This window comes from Triturus cristatus, chromosome 5_1, assembly GCF_964204655.1.
Source record: "Triturus cristatus chromosome 5_1, aTriCri1.1, whole genome shotgun sequence".
Taxonomy (NCBI): domain Eukaryota; kingdom Metazoa; phylum Chordata; class Amphibia; order Caudata; family Salamandridae; genus Triturus; species Triturus cristatus.
The window spans coordinates 1,012,252,980-1,012,269,766 of NC_140587.1; the positions used below are offsets into that span (position 1 = coordinate 1,012,252,980).

General features: G+C 46.2%; 1 protein-coding gene across 1 annotated transcript in view; it reads right to left on the minus strand.

Moving 5' to 3' along the window:
- SLC6A19 (solute carrier family 6 member 19) overlaps positions 1–16,787 on the minus strand; it is a 793,248-nt gene that overhangs the window by 10,299 nt on the left and 766,162 nt on the right. The gene's annotated exons all lie outside the window — the stretch shown is intronic.

Genomic DNA, 16,787 nt, shown 5'->3' on the forward strand with positions numbered 1-16,787 from the left:
CCATATTTGATGACCCCCCCCCCCCAAGATAGCAGCAGATTTTGCTCTATTCTTTGATAAAAAAGTAAAATCGCTTGTGGATCATGTCACTCATCCTACCCCGCCTTGAGGACCACAAATCCTTAGTTCTATGGCAGAACTTTGACATCATCACCGAAACGGCCTTCCTTGAAAGCATTCTAGAAACAAAAACCTCTAACCATTCCATTGACCCCATCCCCAGTGACATTGCCATTGACTTTTATACCCACACTACTGGACCAGTCTGATAAACCTCTTCTTCAACCAAGGCTCCTTTCCTGCTGCCCTTAGAACAGGATAGGTAACCCCACTTCTTAAGAAACCCTGAGCTGATTGCGAAAGATCTAATCAATTTCCGCCCTTTCACCAACCTCCCTTTTCTTGCTAAAATTACAGAAAGTTGTGTGGCGAAGCAACTTTCCCAACATATCAAGGACAACATTCTCCTTGACGAATTCCAATCTGGTTTCACTCAAAGCTACACTACCAAAACAACCCTACTACAAGCGATCGATGATGCTCTGCGAGTACTTGACTGGTGAATTTTGTCTTCTGATCCTTCTTGACCTATCCGCAGCCTTTGACACTGTTAATCACAACACTCTTCTGAACACTTTAAAGCTAAGAATGGGTTTTGAAGGCACAGTGCTCAAATGGTTCGAATCATTCATATCGGGCAGATACAGGAAGATCAAAATAGCAAATTGTCTCTCCACTTCTGTTGGACAAGGCATCCCTCAAGGCTCGATCCTCGCGCCCACCCTGTTATACCTTTACATGGAACCACTAGGAAATCTCCTAAAAAAAATATGGGATCCATTATCACTCTATGCTGATGTCACCCAAATCTACCTAAAGGTGACTTCCACACGACATTTCAATCCTTAACACCACTCTCAACTCCATCCAAAACTGGCTGTCAACACATCAACTAATTCTGAATCCTTCCAAAACAGAATTCCTTCTCCTTTTTTTTTTTTGCAGAGTTTTATATAGCGCGAACTTGACCCGAATCCAATCAGGTATCAGATGGCTTTACATAGCACCAGTTACATTACATGAGGACACACATTCATTTTTTGGTTGGGCACGGGGAGATTAAGTGATTTGCCCAGAATCACAGGATGTTCAGCGTCATTACCGAGACTCAAACTCAGTTCCCCAGGTCCGAGGTTGAGCGCCCTAGCCGTTAGGCCAACTCCTGACCTCACTATCTCCTCCTCCTATCCAATCTTGGATGAACAATCTGAACATTCTCCACCACAAGCCTACCATTGTTGACAGTGCCAAATCTCTAGGCGTCATCCTAGATAAAATGCTCAACTTACAGTCCCATATGAATACCATCACAAAGAATGCACAATACCAACTGCCCCTTCTCTGGGGAGTTCGGCCCTTCTTTCCTTGGCAAGACCTAAAAACCTTGGTCCAATCATTGATTCTTTCCAGATTGGACTACTGCAACTCTCTCCTTTCTGGCCTCCCCAAATCCCACCTTGCCCCTCTAAAATCCATCCTCCATTCAGTAGCTGGCTTCGTATATGGGGCTAAAAGAAATGACCATGTCACACCCATACTGTTGTCTCTTCGCTGGCTTTCTATCAAAGCAAGATCAATTTACAAGACTGCTTGTATCACCCACAAAGCCTTGCACACTTCCGCCCCTCGCTATCTGGCTAATAAATTCAAAATCTCAGGCGGCTCTAGACCTTGACGCAATGCGGAAAACTTACTGCACGAACCTCCTACCCTCAAGGGGGAAAGATTTATGGCTTAATCCTTCTCTGGTAATGCAGTTAGAATTTGGAACTCACTTCCTCCATTCCTCCGTATCTTTCCGTACTTTCAAAACAGATCTTAAAACCCTTCTCCTTCGAAGGCACTTCCTGGAATAATTCAACCCATTTCTAGACCCTTACGGCCATCTGGCACTCACATGAGGTCAACTTTGTAAATATGTATTTTATTCCTGTAACGCTGGCACTTTTTTCTTTACAATGTATGTATGTAACTTGTTAGCGTTGTCTCGAGTGTCTGGAGTTGCTTAGGTCTTTTTGTATACATTGGGTATGGCTTCTTGTTTCCTGACACCTACTCTTTCGAAGTTGGCTGCACTGACGGCTGTGCCTGGGCATGGGGCTGCAGCCTCCGGATCCATCTCACTTCTGTCTTCTTTTGACACTCCTGTTTTTTCCTTAGTCTTTTTTTCGCACACCTTGATAGCTTCTTTGCATTGTGTTGTATGCAAACGCTTGAAATTTCCTGACTTGTGCCTATATCGGTAATTGTAATGTTGTCTGTCTTTGTGGCACAGAGGTGCTTATTTGATGGTTCAGGTTTTTGGGAGTTCCTTCTTGCTTCTTCTTCTCCCTAGCCAGGTGAGTTATGTGTTAGTAGTTTGTGGCCCTCTGTTGGGTCAGGTCCTATAGAGTCAGGTCCTGTTTTGAAATAGTACATATTTTGCAGGTAGGGCGGCTTGGGATTCCTTAGGTCATTTATCATTGTTAGCAGCCCTTCCGGGAATCTCATTACTTTAGCTACAATGTCAGTACAATGGCTCTCTCAGGCTTTGAGCCTGTCGCGCTGGGCAGGTAAAACGGGACACCACAGGTCTGATTGCAAAAGGGGGTTTATTAGAGTAAGCAAATACAGGTGCTCTGACATTGTCCAGGCAACGTCTTCTTCAGGGGGATTACGTCCTCTCCTCCTTGGCGTCTCCCAGGGCGTTGGTCGTCAGGGCGATTCAAAGATGTGGTGTGAGGGAGAAAACAAAAAGATGCACTATCGTTAGTGCCAAGTTCTGTCTGTACTGGTGGGGAAAGGGTGTGAGGGATAAAGCACCCAGTCGGCTCACAGAACTGTGCAGGGAAGGGGCCGACACCACAAGGAACAGAGAATTACGCCGTGCTCTGCTTTTCCTGCTTCTAGTGAGGTCTCGCTTTGTCAACTTCCCCATCACCCGGAGGTATCGCCTCAACTCTCCTGATCCCCCGTAAACGGGCATGCACCTGCTCTAGCCACGTTCCTCCGGGAACGTGGCTGGACGTCGCGTGGTGTCTTTGCCTTCCTGGTGTCTCCTCGGCTGCCGCCTCGATGGTGCTTCGGACTCCTGCTCCTCTCGTCCAGTTTTCGCTCTCCGCCTTTTCTCCGCTCTCCAGCTTTCGGACGTCTTCCTCCTTCCGGTCTCCTCTCTCCATATCATAGACTCCCCGCCTCTTAATCGCTGGTGACGCGCTGCATCCCCACCCCCAAGGGGCAGGGCTGTAGTCCTCCTCGTCCGCAGCCTTAAACGGCCAGCTATACGGGGTGTATGAAACCTCACGGTCTTGAAGAGGTGCATCTGAGTCCGGCAGCTGAAAGGGAGAAAAAGGGGCGGGAACGTGAGACAGGCTAGGCAGATCAGGGTTCGTGGGGATAGGAACCTGACAGAGGCCCCTTCTCAATGTTGTCACGTTAGGCTGTGGTTTTTACAATCGCAAGGTCTATTGTTTGAATTATGTCCAATTGGATTTCTAATTTGTTTGCTAAGTGAGTTCATTAGTTGCCGCCGTGGGAGTCATGTTTATGGATGACAATAACTTATCTTGGTCTTTGGTGGGATCCAAACTTGAAGCAAAATTGTCATGCAAGGGGATGTCGCATGAATTATCAGACACGAAGATCAGGGAACTTAGACTAAGTCCTTGCTGGTATGAACTTGCCTCCAGTCCCAAGTGGAGCGGATCCGAGCCTTCAGGGTCACTTACACATGTGAATGCAGAATTATTTTCCAGCGGGCCCCCGTCAGCGTCCTGCGCATTTACTTCTGCCTCTACCAGTTTTGGTTCCTTTATTTTCTGCAGTGGGCTTTTATTCTCCGTCGCTAAAGGCCCGAGCTCTTGCTGGTCTCTGCCATTCCCACTCTTTGGGGAGATCGTTGGACTGGAGGTTAAAATGGGGGATAACTTATTTGAAGACGTTGTGCTGCTCTAAGGAGTTGGGGTCGTCTTGCTCTTTGTTGTGTAACTTTGCATTATAATACTGCTGAGTTGGTTCTCCTTTGTATTCATATCTATTGTGGGTGTGGTCGCTGTTAGGCCAGGTAGAAGACCTCCTCCGATGAAAATAGAGGCACCTTTGGATACAGTTGGAAAGTACTCAGTGAGTGCTTCTGCCCTTGTCTGCCCTCCATTTCTTCCATTGACCAGATGTTTCTATTTAATGTGGGAGTGGCTGAGGACTTGTGTTCTACTGACCCTTCCATGTGTGTATTGATCTTTGTTGATGGGCATTCGCTGACCCTCAAGTTAGTAGAGACAACCTCGTCTTCTAGGGCTGCTACCGTACTTTTTTGGTTTCTTGTTTGTGGCTTCTGCTTGTTCCTTATCGACATTGCTGCTGCTCTACTTTGAAGGAAAACTCTGTGGGCAATCTTCCAGCCCTCTACAAAACAGGGGCTCTGTCTTTTCCTCAAGGTGGTGTTTGCCCTCCCTTATGGTCCCTGCACGATCTCCTAGACATGCTCCCAATGAGTTTTTTCTGCTCACTAAAGCTAAGAGTGGGGAGAATGCGGGAGTTCCTGGACTTGTGACAAGATTTCTCGGTCTTTTTTTATGGCGTCTTTAATCATCTGTAGATTTTAGGGTCTTTTGGCAAGTGTTAATCTATTTTTGAGTTGGGGCTTAGTCAGGCTATCAGTTGCGATTGCTGCTGCTGATGTTGATCAAGGATAAATGAAGGTAGCTGGTCGCGTTGGCTAGTTGGAAAGTAGAAATGGGTGCCCACTCCTAGCTGCAAGCTGCTCCCTCCCTGGTCGGGCCACGTCTGACACCAGGGGGCCTGCCTGCTGCAGTGCTTCTAGTGCCACAATCCTGTGACCCTCCTGTCTCAATGCAATATTGACAGTTGCACTCAGTTGTCGATTATCAATTTTTAAATGGCTGTAGATGGTTGCAAATAATTTTAGGGTTGGGGTTGATTTGGGCTCTCTCTTTTCTCTTTCTTCCTTTTTTCCAGGTCTGGTGTGAGAAAATGATGGCAAGTCCTTAATAGGCTTAAAGGCAGTGGCGGCTGGTGCCATTTGAAAGTGGTGAGGCGTAAATTTATCATGGTATTGCACTGAGGCAAGCGAGCGTAGCGAGCGAGCCCTAACAACCTACGGGAGGTTCGGGCGGGTTCTCCCCCTGAGAAAATTTTGAAAAAAGAGTGGATAAATTGAGCATTTTCAAGCAAATTTGAGGAAGCAGGAAGGTTGATAAAGCACTTGCGAAAGTGTTATGACAAGATCTGTAACAACATCCTTATATCCATCAACTTCACCCCAACACAAGTACAAGCACACACTCAAACACTATCAAGTACACACATAAAGCACGAGTCACAAACATTTGTTTAAGCTTAAAGACCTGTACACAAAAAAGTACACAGAGACCGCTGCAGCTGCAAGCAGACGTTGAAATACTCAATTTACTCACAAAGTGACAAACACAAAACCCGCAGCCAGACATACTGGGCCCGGTGCCACCTCACAAGCACCCCTGGTCACACTTTTCCCTTTCTGGGAGCTTCCAGGAGACACGCTGGGCTGGATGAGGAAATACTGAGTGCTTGCCCCAGCAAGTCGAGTTTCTTTCTGTGTTAAAAAATTACTACCTTCCTTTTTCTGCCTCCAACTCATTTCTGTGTTTCGGTGTCTTTGTGTCTCACACCTTCACCATCTCTGCCACCCTCTCCTCAGCCACCCTCTGCACTTCCCCCTCACCTTTAGGTCTCCCCATCACTCTTTCTACCTCCTGTTTTCCCCCATACAGCTCTGCCTGAATTGCACCGTCTTTCATGTTCATCCTTTCACTCTCTCCTTGCTGTCACTCTTTCCGCTCCCCTTTGCCCTCCCCCTCCTCTCTGTGAACCTCTCTCTCTGTCACTCTCCTCTCATTGCCACTCTTTCCACTCTCATTTGGCCCTTATGAATCTCATCTCACGCTCTTCATCTCCATCAGTGTCACTCTCTCCTTGCTGTCACTCTTTCCACTCCCTTTTGCCCTTCCCTCCTCTCTGTGAAACTCTCTGTCTGACCTCCATCTCTGTCCCTCTCCTCTCATTGCCATTCTTTCCAACCTCATTTGGCCCTTATGAACAGGATGACACGCTCTTTATCTCCATCCGTGTGACTCTCCTTGCTGTACCTGTTTCCACGTCCCTCCCTGCAAATCTCTCTCATCTGCATCTGTCACCCCCTCTTATTGACACTTGTTCCCTTCCCCTCTGTCCATTTCTCCTCTCTGTCAACTTCTCTCTCATCTCCATCCCTGTCACTCTCCTCGCATTGTCACTCTTTGCACTCCCCTCAGTCCATCCCTCCTCTCTGTGAACCTCTCTCTCATCTGCCTCCCTGTCCCCTTCTTTCATTGTCACTCTTTGCACACCCCTTTGCTCCCGCCCTTTCCATTTCTTGATCCGCGGCTACTTCTTCCCACTCTTCCTTTCCCTCTCTCTCTCCTCTTACGCTTTTATTTTAACTCTCTGTCCATATTACACCAACAGTGGTTCCTCCTTTCACCACTCTGCCTATAACATCTCACTCCCTATCATGTTTCCATTTTGTTTCTTCATCTACTTTTCTCAGTCGCCAACTTTTTCACTGACATTTTTTCTTCTGTGCCTCTGCTGCCCTATTCATTTCCTACATCTCCTTCTTGCTTTTCATCTCTCAGCCCACTTCTTTTATCTCGTCCTCATCCCAGCTGCATCTCGATCAACTCCGATTTGTCAAAGGGCACCTTTATCAAATCTTGGCTTTATAGCCCGCAGGACAGCTCATGCTAGGACTCCCGCCCAAATTTCTGGCCACATTCGTTTCAGCACTGAAACAATTGTGACCATGGGGGCTGGGCTCTTTCAACATGTGTTTTGTCACAGTGGTGTTAAAAAAAACACAGGTAGATGGCTCCCTCAGATGCCCACAAAGTCCCAGCTAGGTCACAAACAAAAACAGCTTGCACCAGAGTCACCTCTCTGAGAATAACATTTTACTTATTTAAGATGCAGGGGCGTCCAGTGCTAGTCCACGAGGAAAAGTGAGGCAACACTTTTTTGTGTAACTACGCTGTACACCAAACCTTGTGGGCCAGTGCTAGACACAAAACCTGACTTTCGTTTTGGAAAAATGGATCAAAAATCAAACAATGGAGGGAAGTAGAACAAAAACGAGAAAAGACTGAAATCAATAGCGTCAAGAAGAAAGCAGGGATACATACAACATGTAGGTACTGTGCAAAGACGAAGCATGAAATGTGTCGACAAGACTGCCCGGAACCCCTATTTCATTTTGTTTGCAAGGCTCACATCATCCCTTGATAAATAACACTTGCACTGTAGCCGGGAGAATGAGTGTTCATGCGGGCCAAGTTGGCAGTAGTTTGCCTTTCCGTGCCATGGCGCTGCCACGCAACTCTTGGATTTCGTTTGAGTTGCCCCCGTGCCATGCCCTGATCTTGTTGGCTGCTGTTCAACCTCTGAAGCGAGCCGCAAGGCTGCCATTCTGACACGAAACAAACCTCACTAAATAAATTTAAAAAAACACAACAGCTGGTAGGGCATCTGCTGCAAAGATCTGTGTGCAACTTGCAGTTCACAGGCTTAGAGTCCGGTGCTGTGACTCCGCCTTTCATCCTTTCCAAGACAAGCCAATAGGTGCCAGTTTTTTCGGATAAAAATAGACACATTTGTAGAGGTTTGCAAAGCACACTGACAACCTGCAATCCGCCTTATGCGCCATATAAATAAACGGGTTTTATTTGAAACACATCGCAACGCCCCCCAGTCGATCTTCCCACTCCTCTCTCTTGCACACAAGCACAATTAACATGAATGGTAACATAACCTGGATGCTAGCTTACCACTTTGGCGCGAAGGTGGGAGATAAAGCTGCCAAGCCTGGTGTGGTGCACACTCACTTTTTGTCATGCGGTGCCTGCCTTTTACTAACTGCCAACCCTTTCTGTGTATCGCTCACTGCTTGCTCCGATCTCTTGCTCTCTTTCTCACCATCCCATTTATGGCTTCTCTTCCCTCCCCTTCCTCTCTCACTTGGCCTGTCAACCTCTCTCTCGTGCCTTTGTTATCACTTTCTGCACACCACGGTGCTGCCTGCCTCTACCACTTCCCCAATGTGTTTTGAATGATACTGGCTACAGGAAAGCATGGTAGCAAAAGGACAGTCTCTCCCCTCTGGATTCAGTCGGTGGTCTTTTTGCTGGTTTATGTACTTGTGAGTTTATGAACTCTGCACATCGCCTGCACCTGCCCCCTGCTTACGTTTTATCGCCCCAGGCAGCTATCAGTAGTCGTGTCAGTCAGTCGCTACTCGCAATACTCGCGGGGGAAGGGAAGGGGGTCGCGGGGGATTAACATTTTAAAAAGAAAGCTTACCAGACCAGGTCTGCGCGGCACCTCTGCTTCTCGGCGGGTCCCGTTGACGCCTCTTCTAAGGAACAGCACTGCGTGGCAACCCCTCTAAGCCAATCCTGACGCTGCTCCAGCAGCGCCAGGATTAGCTTAGCAGGGGTACTCACCGCCCGCCTGCCCATTAGGGGAGACCGAGGGTTGTGGCGTTGCTCAACCCTCTTTCTCCTAATGTGAAGCCGCCAGCCACAGCAGACACTAGTGCGCATGACTGGGCTGGTCAGAAAAATCCGCCTGCCGATTAGGGGAGACCGAGGGTTGTGGCATTGCTCAACCCTCGCTCTCCTACAGTTCAAAAGAACATTTTATTAAAGGCACAGAGGTGTCAATATACAATACATATGATCAGTCATGAAACAATACATCACATATGTACTCCAGCATAAATACATGAGTGAGAATAAAAGATAAAACCACAGCAAAAAGAAAATAAGAAATAACATATTTATGTAGAAATTAGAAGAACATCTAGAAAGATTATGGGGGCTTAAATACTTCCTGTTGAGACGGGTTTGGTAAAGAATGTTGCAGTGCACAATTATTATTACAGGTGACCATAACTGAATTTGCTTCGTAGCCATGTGTAGAAGAAAGGTGAGGAATGTATCCAATCTATAATTGTGGCATACATCATACCACCAAGCTTTGTAAGACATTTTCGTGAAATCTTTCCAATTTCTTGTTATTTGCTGAAAAGCGACTGCTATTAGTAAATCGACAATTTTGATATTAATTTCGCAATTATCCCAAATTGGTGAGAGGCTTCCCAAGAACCCTCGCTCTCCTAATGCGCAGTCGCCAGCCACAGCAGACACTAGTGCGCATGACTGGGCTGGTCAGAAAAATTCGCCGACCTGCACCCAGCATGCGCACTGCTGCCTGCTGTGCGCTCTGCGCCACCCCTCGTCTGTATGTTAGTCACTCAGCATGAGGCTGGACCGCCAACCCCCTTATGACTCTGAAGGAGGTGGGCGGCCCAACCTCATGTTGACTGACATGATTGTCAGACAGTTCTCCCTCGGCGTTTCTGAACTTAAGTAAACTGAGTCAGTTTACTTAAGTTCAGAGATGCCGAGGGAGCTGCGGGCGCTGGCGGCTTGTGGGGCAACGCCCCAGGGCCCTAATGGATGCACCGTCACTGCTGAAAAGGCTGAGTGGATGGGCGCTCACCTTTCTGTTGCTGTTGTGCTCCTTCACCCTGTGTCTGCAACTGCCATAGCTGTCCGTTTGATTTCCCACTGCAGTTGCTGCTTAGGCTTTGGACTACTTTAGGCTACTTTTAGACTGCTCTAGGCCTCTTTAGTCTGGCTCCCAATCCACACAGTGAGAAGGTGAAACTGCCTCATAGCGCACCTGTCTGTTTGGCACCAAGCTGAGTTCTTCCAATCTTTACTTCCAATCTTGTGTGGTTGTTGCCTAGCTGGGAGTACTGCAGTCCCAAGAAGTGAACTTCTTACAGGGGGCAGAGACCTTGTCTGTTGCCAGTTGCAAGCGGGGCACAGCAAGGTATGCCCACAAGCCACACCTGGCACCTTGCCAAACCACTTCCGCGGGTCATTTGAGGAACTTAAAATGCCACGGCCAGCTACTGCTGCCGCACTCGCTTTTGAGCTTTCCCCCTTTTTTGGGCTTTCATGAGCAGACGCAGAGCCTGAACCACAGGATGAGGTGGTGCTTCTTAGGACACAGTCCTCAGTCTGCCCCTCCAACCTGCACCCCCTCCGACCGGCACGGCGCCAAACGCTGGTGCTGAGGCCGGTGCTGATGTCCATGCTGGGCTGGGATCCCAAACCTTGCCTGGGGGAGCAGCTGTGGCTGGGGGTGTGGCTGCGGCTTCTGCTCCGCTCAGCTTGGCTGCGGCTCTTCACTCACGCTCCCTGTTCTCTGCATGCCGCGTCACTTCCATCAATGATCCCCATGAAACCCAGCAGTTGCCCGCTCACTGCCGTCTCCATCAACTCCTGGAGTTTTACTTATCCCAGAGTTCTGTTTGGTGCTTCAAATCTCTTGCTCTACGATTGAGTTTTCTATGGTCTTGTTATATTTCATATAGGTACTCCGATATAGGTCCGGGTAATATCATAACCCTTCACCTACATTCTCAGAGGAGATCAGGACTTACCAGACGACACACTGATGCAAGACGCAGAGGTTCCTGCATGCAGATACTCCAGCTCGCAGTGGTCTGACATCCCTTGCAGGGTGTTCAGCTCGAGACCAGAACAAGGTCCTGCAGTCTCACTTCAAGTAATGGGGTTGGCTTTATCCTAGAGGGATTCTTGGGTTACATACTAGGTACACTTATGTACATCTAGTTAGGGTGCATCGTAGGAGTACGCATTTTATTATATCACAAAAAGAGGGGGGGACCGGGAGCGTAATTAGAAAGTAGGTCCAGTACCCGTGCTCCCTCAGAATTACTTAAATATTACGAGAGGGTAACTGTTCCTGAGGGAATATGGTTGTGTGTGTTCTCTCAACGTGGTGTGGGGAATTTCTCCTTTTGTATATAGTGCCCTCACACACCCTTTCGGGTGTCTTGCTTCATCATAGGGCGTTGCTCCTCGTGGGGGTGGCGCTGCAGTCCCCCACGGGCCCCGCAAGAGGGCTCTTTGGCGGAGATCTTTTGGTTGGAGACGCCGCAGTTGTGCATGGGTGTGTGTGGGCCTATAGGAAGACAAGTGGGTGGTGCGGTTAAAAAATTGCTGGGTAGAGTTTCAGACCTTTATTCACAGCTCTACCTGGCAAATGGTTAAAAATGGTAATCCTGGAGCTACTCTTAATGAAAAAAATAAAAGAGGGCAGATCCTGGAAAGTAACTGCTGCTCTCAGGAATGTGAGTGGGGAGCCTACTGGTGAATGGTCAACATGTTTCGCGCTTACAGGTGGGTCCTTAAGGGATCCCAAATGCGCTTCGTCAGGACCTAAGACAATTTAAATAGTGAGTGCAAGTGTCTGTGAGTGAAATAGAATAACAGGTTTCAGTGAAGTGTGGTTCTGTAGACCTGTTGTACCTCAATATTAAGGTTGACCAGCGTCTTTGCGCTGAGAGGTTTACCTGTCTTTTCTGGAAACCTCAACCCAACCTGGAATGGTAGGGAAAAAAAGGGGTGGAGAGACACACACATGGACAGGGGAGACATATGCAAAGAAAAGTAACATCAAGGTAAATACTAGTACATTGTATGTCACAAATGCCATATAAGCTACACAGGATAATTTAAAATGCACGCCATGCTTCTAAAATCAACATAACATGCGCATGTGACGGACTCGTTTGTGAGGACTATGACCCCAAAGTGCCTTGAATCCGTTACTGTGCAGTGAGAGTATTGTTATATTCGAGTGTCTCACTTGGCCAGCTGTTCGTGTGAGGCAAGAAAACTTACCCCGTGGGAACTGAAGCTGGCTTTATCGTGGCTTTAGCGGGAGACGAGCAGTATCTATACAGTGGTGTGTTTGTTTATGTGAAGATAACACAACTGACTGTATCCGTGAAACATAGGTGAAAATAAAAGGTAAAAGACTAGATTAATAGTTGAAGCCTACCCTCAAGTTGTAGGGATTAGGGCTCCATCAGCAAAGTGGAGTTGGCATTTGGGAGAAACTAACAGAGGGGGAGACAGAGAAAGGTGTCACGATAATCGGTATCTGTGTTAGACCTAAAAATTGCGCGGCTAGGCTCACCTCTCTCGTTAGGAAATACTCACACGTGCTCCTCCGCCCGGGACGTAGTGACCTACCCCTTCTCCGTCTATCGCTGGAATGGATAGACATAGAGCGAAAACTTCTGTTTATATCCGATTACCAGTGCTGCACTATTCTGATTGGGGGTTTTTTGGGCGCTGATAAACGACGTCACTACGTTGCGTGGTTCGGTAACTATGGCAACAGGTAGGACGCTGTTCACAGACGTGGTAGCGTCTGGAGAGCGATCGTCAGTCTAATTGTTATGTAAATGGTTGTCATGGTTATTCTGGCAATATGTAGACGTTTCTTGATGTAGGACGGTTCGTCGTACAGATTGCGGTCTCGGTTGTCAAAGTGTGCCCTTCATGTCGGAGACTGAGCTCCATGTCTAGGGGATCGGTTATTAAAATATCATGATGAAGTAACTCCCCGCATTAACGAGAAAATTGCTCGTATGTATAATATTGTGTCAATAAAGTTTTTGTGTGAAAAAACCCAAGGATCATGATCTAGGGAGATAAGGGGGCTTCTGTGGAAAACTAGTGACAGAAGGAGACTCTGAGTAAATTAAAGCCATTTAAAGCCATTGTTGTGTCCCATTCAGAAAATGGTGCAAGTATACCACATGTTTTTCGGAGTGAATGGGGGGTAGGTTTTTATGCCTGTATTCAGAGTGTTTCATAATGGCTATTATTTATCGCTACTAGTCATATCCGAGGTAGTTCTGCTAGTATGCTAGTATGCCACCCCCACGAGGAGCAACGCCCTATGATGAAGCAAGACACCCGAAAGGGTGTGTGAGTACGCATTTTATTGCCATGTATTTTATATACTCGCCTGTAGTTATGATTTTCTCAAAATGGTAGAAACATACCAATTGTTTACTTTCTTAGTGCTGCTACTCATTTATCTATGCTACTGTCGACAGGTGATTTCAGTACACGTATTTTACGCAAGAATAACGACTGTTCAATAAATGCTTATTGAAAACTTCTCAACCGTTTATTCTGTGCATCTCTCTGAGAAAAAGTGAGCATGAATGACTGAGCAAAAAGTAAGTTACTGTTTCCACGATCCTGAGGAATCAAGGTTGTTATGTTCGATAGTTGCCAAGAACTATTCTCTCCTTAGTAAGAGGAGGGTATAGTGGCATTACAAGCTAGCTGGTACACAGTCTAACATACCCGGTGGGGATGTCTGGAATCAGTCTGGACACCAGTCCTGCAGTGTATGTTGCCTAAACGCGCAGATCCTATATAGGTCTTAAAGGAACTACACAACATGGTGCCGCCAACATTGGTATTGGCACTTATTTAACAGTGAAATCTGAGTAGCTCAGTTGTGCTATTCCCAGAGACCCCTGCTCACATTTCCCCAGAGACGTTTGGAGTGGGAGGGAACAAAATCTGTAGCAGCTGAGTAGGAACATTACTATCAATTGGCTGTTGGATTAATCAAGCTTGAAGGATACAGTGTTCCTATTGTGCTTAACACCTTATCTCAGTTCCCTTGAAATGCTCTCCATTCAAGAATAATGACTGAGCAGGGAGATGTAGATGAAGGAAATCCACTAAACTTCACAACAGAAGAAGATGATGCAGATGCAATACAAATTGCAGAGAATGTTAGAAATGCCGTCACCCTAAAACTGGTAGCATATGGTGTTACAATTAGGGGTGGACAAGTGACCTTCGTGAATGAGGCACACAAATCATATAGAACAGAGGTATTCTATTCATGGATTAGAGTCTCACAGGTAAATGCACTAACAAAAACATTTCACTACTATGTCGAAGATGACATACCAAATGAATATAGTCCATATGAGGACATTGAAATTCCATTAACTTACCACAAACATTTTTACTGGTTTAAAGGAGCCCTTTGCCATACAAGAAATAGAGTAAGACTCGGTCCTCTTGGAAGAGTCGGAGCAACATGGCCAGTTTTAGCGGCATACACACCACATCCTGACATTGACATGATGCCGGGGGAGATTTACTCGTACAGCATAAAGAATTGACACAGTTTGTGATGAGAACACTCACACTTAAGCCAACACCGGCTACACAACCAGGACCAGTCCAAACTCCTACAACCAAAATTACACCACAAACACTGCACGCAGTGATGGGTAAAATGCCCACTAACATGAACAAATGCCCTTTTGGATAGCACAAAAATAACACCGCTGGAGGCAGTGTTTCCTCATACTAGTCCTAAGGAAAAACATAGAATACTGACAATTTGCTCTATAGAGGGTTGTACTTCTTGGGGTACAGTTTTCGCTGCAAAATATACCAGGACTCATGGTATACCATCTTTAGCTGTAATACTGGATGTATTAAGACAAATGCAGCACGAGTATGGCGCAGAGCAGAGCCTGCTCTAAACTTAGGGATGAAGTTGTTAAGCAACTTTGCCCAGGTATCTGCGATAATATTGGTAAATATTCAAGGGGAAGCAGCGTCAGTGGCAATACGGCAACGTCTGGGAGAGTTCACTCCATCACAACAGGAGACAGAACTACCTAAAATAATTGAAACTGCTTATGCAGAATTAGGTAGACACAGTCTGGGAGCTAGACCTGTAAAACCTCAACTGGTGGGAAGTACAGATAAAGAACAGGCAAAGCAAGCACTGGTTTGTTCGAAGAAGAAATGGGACAGTAATAAACTACAAAAGAACAGATCTCACTCCAGGGGAAGGTCTCCTCAACAGTAGCCCCCAGAAAAGAGATATAATCCTAGAAATAGGGATACCATTAAATACCCTGACAGGTATCAGGCCACTGATACACGTTCCTCTTGTTCCTTTCAGGGTTCATCAAAAAACTCTGAGAAGGAAGGATGGGCAAAACAGGGACAAGAAGAGCGTACAAAACCCAGAGACAGGCAACGCACTTCGGACTACGCTTCAAAGAAAGAAGAAAAACCAAAAGCAAAACCTCAATTTAAAAAGAAGGTAGCATGTCTCAAACTTAGACATGCCCAGAATTCTGAGGACTCAACTACTGAACGGGGAATGGGCTCTGACGATGCTAGACAGCGCAGCAGAAGTAACAATAGCTCGCCTGAACCTGATGGAATTTCTCGTGACAGCGGAGTAGAGTTAGTATATCACAGTGGAAACACCTGATACTAGTGTGAGTGTCCCACATAAGTTACATGAAATAACAGTCCAAATGGAGGGGGACAAACCCAGACAAGTGAAGGGTCTCTTTTGGGCGAACCTGACATCTTGCTGCGCCAGCCTATTATCAGAAAGAGATTGTCTGCCTACTATTGTTATGGAATGCCCAAAGGGAGAAACTGTGATTTTTCCAGCTTTTTACAACCTAGTACCCACACACCTAAGACATACATATACACAGGAGAGGGCGGTAGCCCTTGCTCCAGTATTATATCGCAACCACGTTGGGTGGGATGAAGAGTCACCCCACCACGTAATTCCAATTAAAACAAACCCATCTCCACAAAGACAGTATCCTATAAAACAGGAAGCTAAAAGAGGTCAGGGAGATCTTAGATCAACTTGAGTACCAAGGTGTGATTGAACCATGCACCTCCTCAATGAATAATCCTTTGTTTCCCGTAATGAAACCCGACAATTCATACTGTCTAGTTTTAGATTATAGACACTTAAACTCATGCACAAAAACATTTGCAGTTCAGAATGCACACAGTGCTGCATTAATGAATAACATTGTGCAGCAAAAGTACAAAACAACATTAGATATCTCAAATGGGTTTTTCTGCCAAAACATAGCGCCTGAAAGTAGGTATTGACAGCCTTCTCAGCGCTAGGGTCCCAGGGACGATTTTGTCGACTCCCCCAAAGTTATAAGAACAGCCCGGGGTTATTCTCAAGAAGGGTAACAGAGTTACTACAGAATGTGGATGAGAAAGCATTATCCTATGTAGATGATATTTATCTAACGGATGATGAATTAGAGGAACCCTTGACCAGAGTGAGCACCATAATTTTGGGTTTCGCCTCTGAGGGCTACAAATTTAATAAAAATAAAATAAAAGATAGCCCACCTCAATGTCCTATTTTTAGGATGTGAGCTTTCAAGTGAAGGCAAAAGCCTGGCAGCCAACTTTTTAGAAAGGTGCGCATTGCTCCAACCTCCAAAATCATTAAATAAAATTACAGTCCATACAGGGATTTTTTAATTTTGGCAGAACATACATTTTGGATTACGCAGAGAGAGTAAAACCTTTCTACAGCCTCATAATGCCAGACTTTTCAGTTAAGCAATGGACACAGGAACACACAAATATACTTTGTTCCCTACAAGCTAATATGATATCATCAAAACACTTACAGACACACGTAAACGTATGCAACCTGGTGATTTGCGTAGTCGCAGGTCAATCAGGGTACACTTACTTAACATTCAATGAAGGCGAAACAGTACCAATTGCATATAAGTTGCATTTGTATACTAACGCTGAAATGCGTTTGGCACCCACAGACATTTTTTTGACAGCAGTACAGACTGCTGTAGCGGGAGAAAGAGCACTGGCTCAGGGGAAACTAATAATTGTCGTAACCCCAGTACCGGCCTTAGAGGCTGCAACAAAGGCAAGTGTCTCAAATACAAAATCGTTACATCCAAGATGGATACA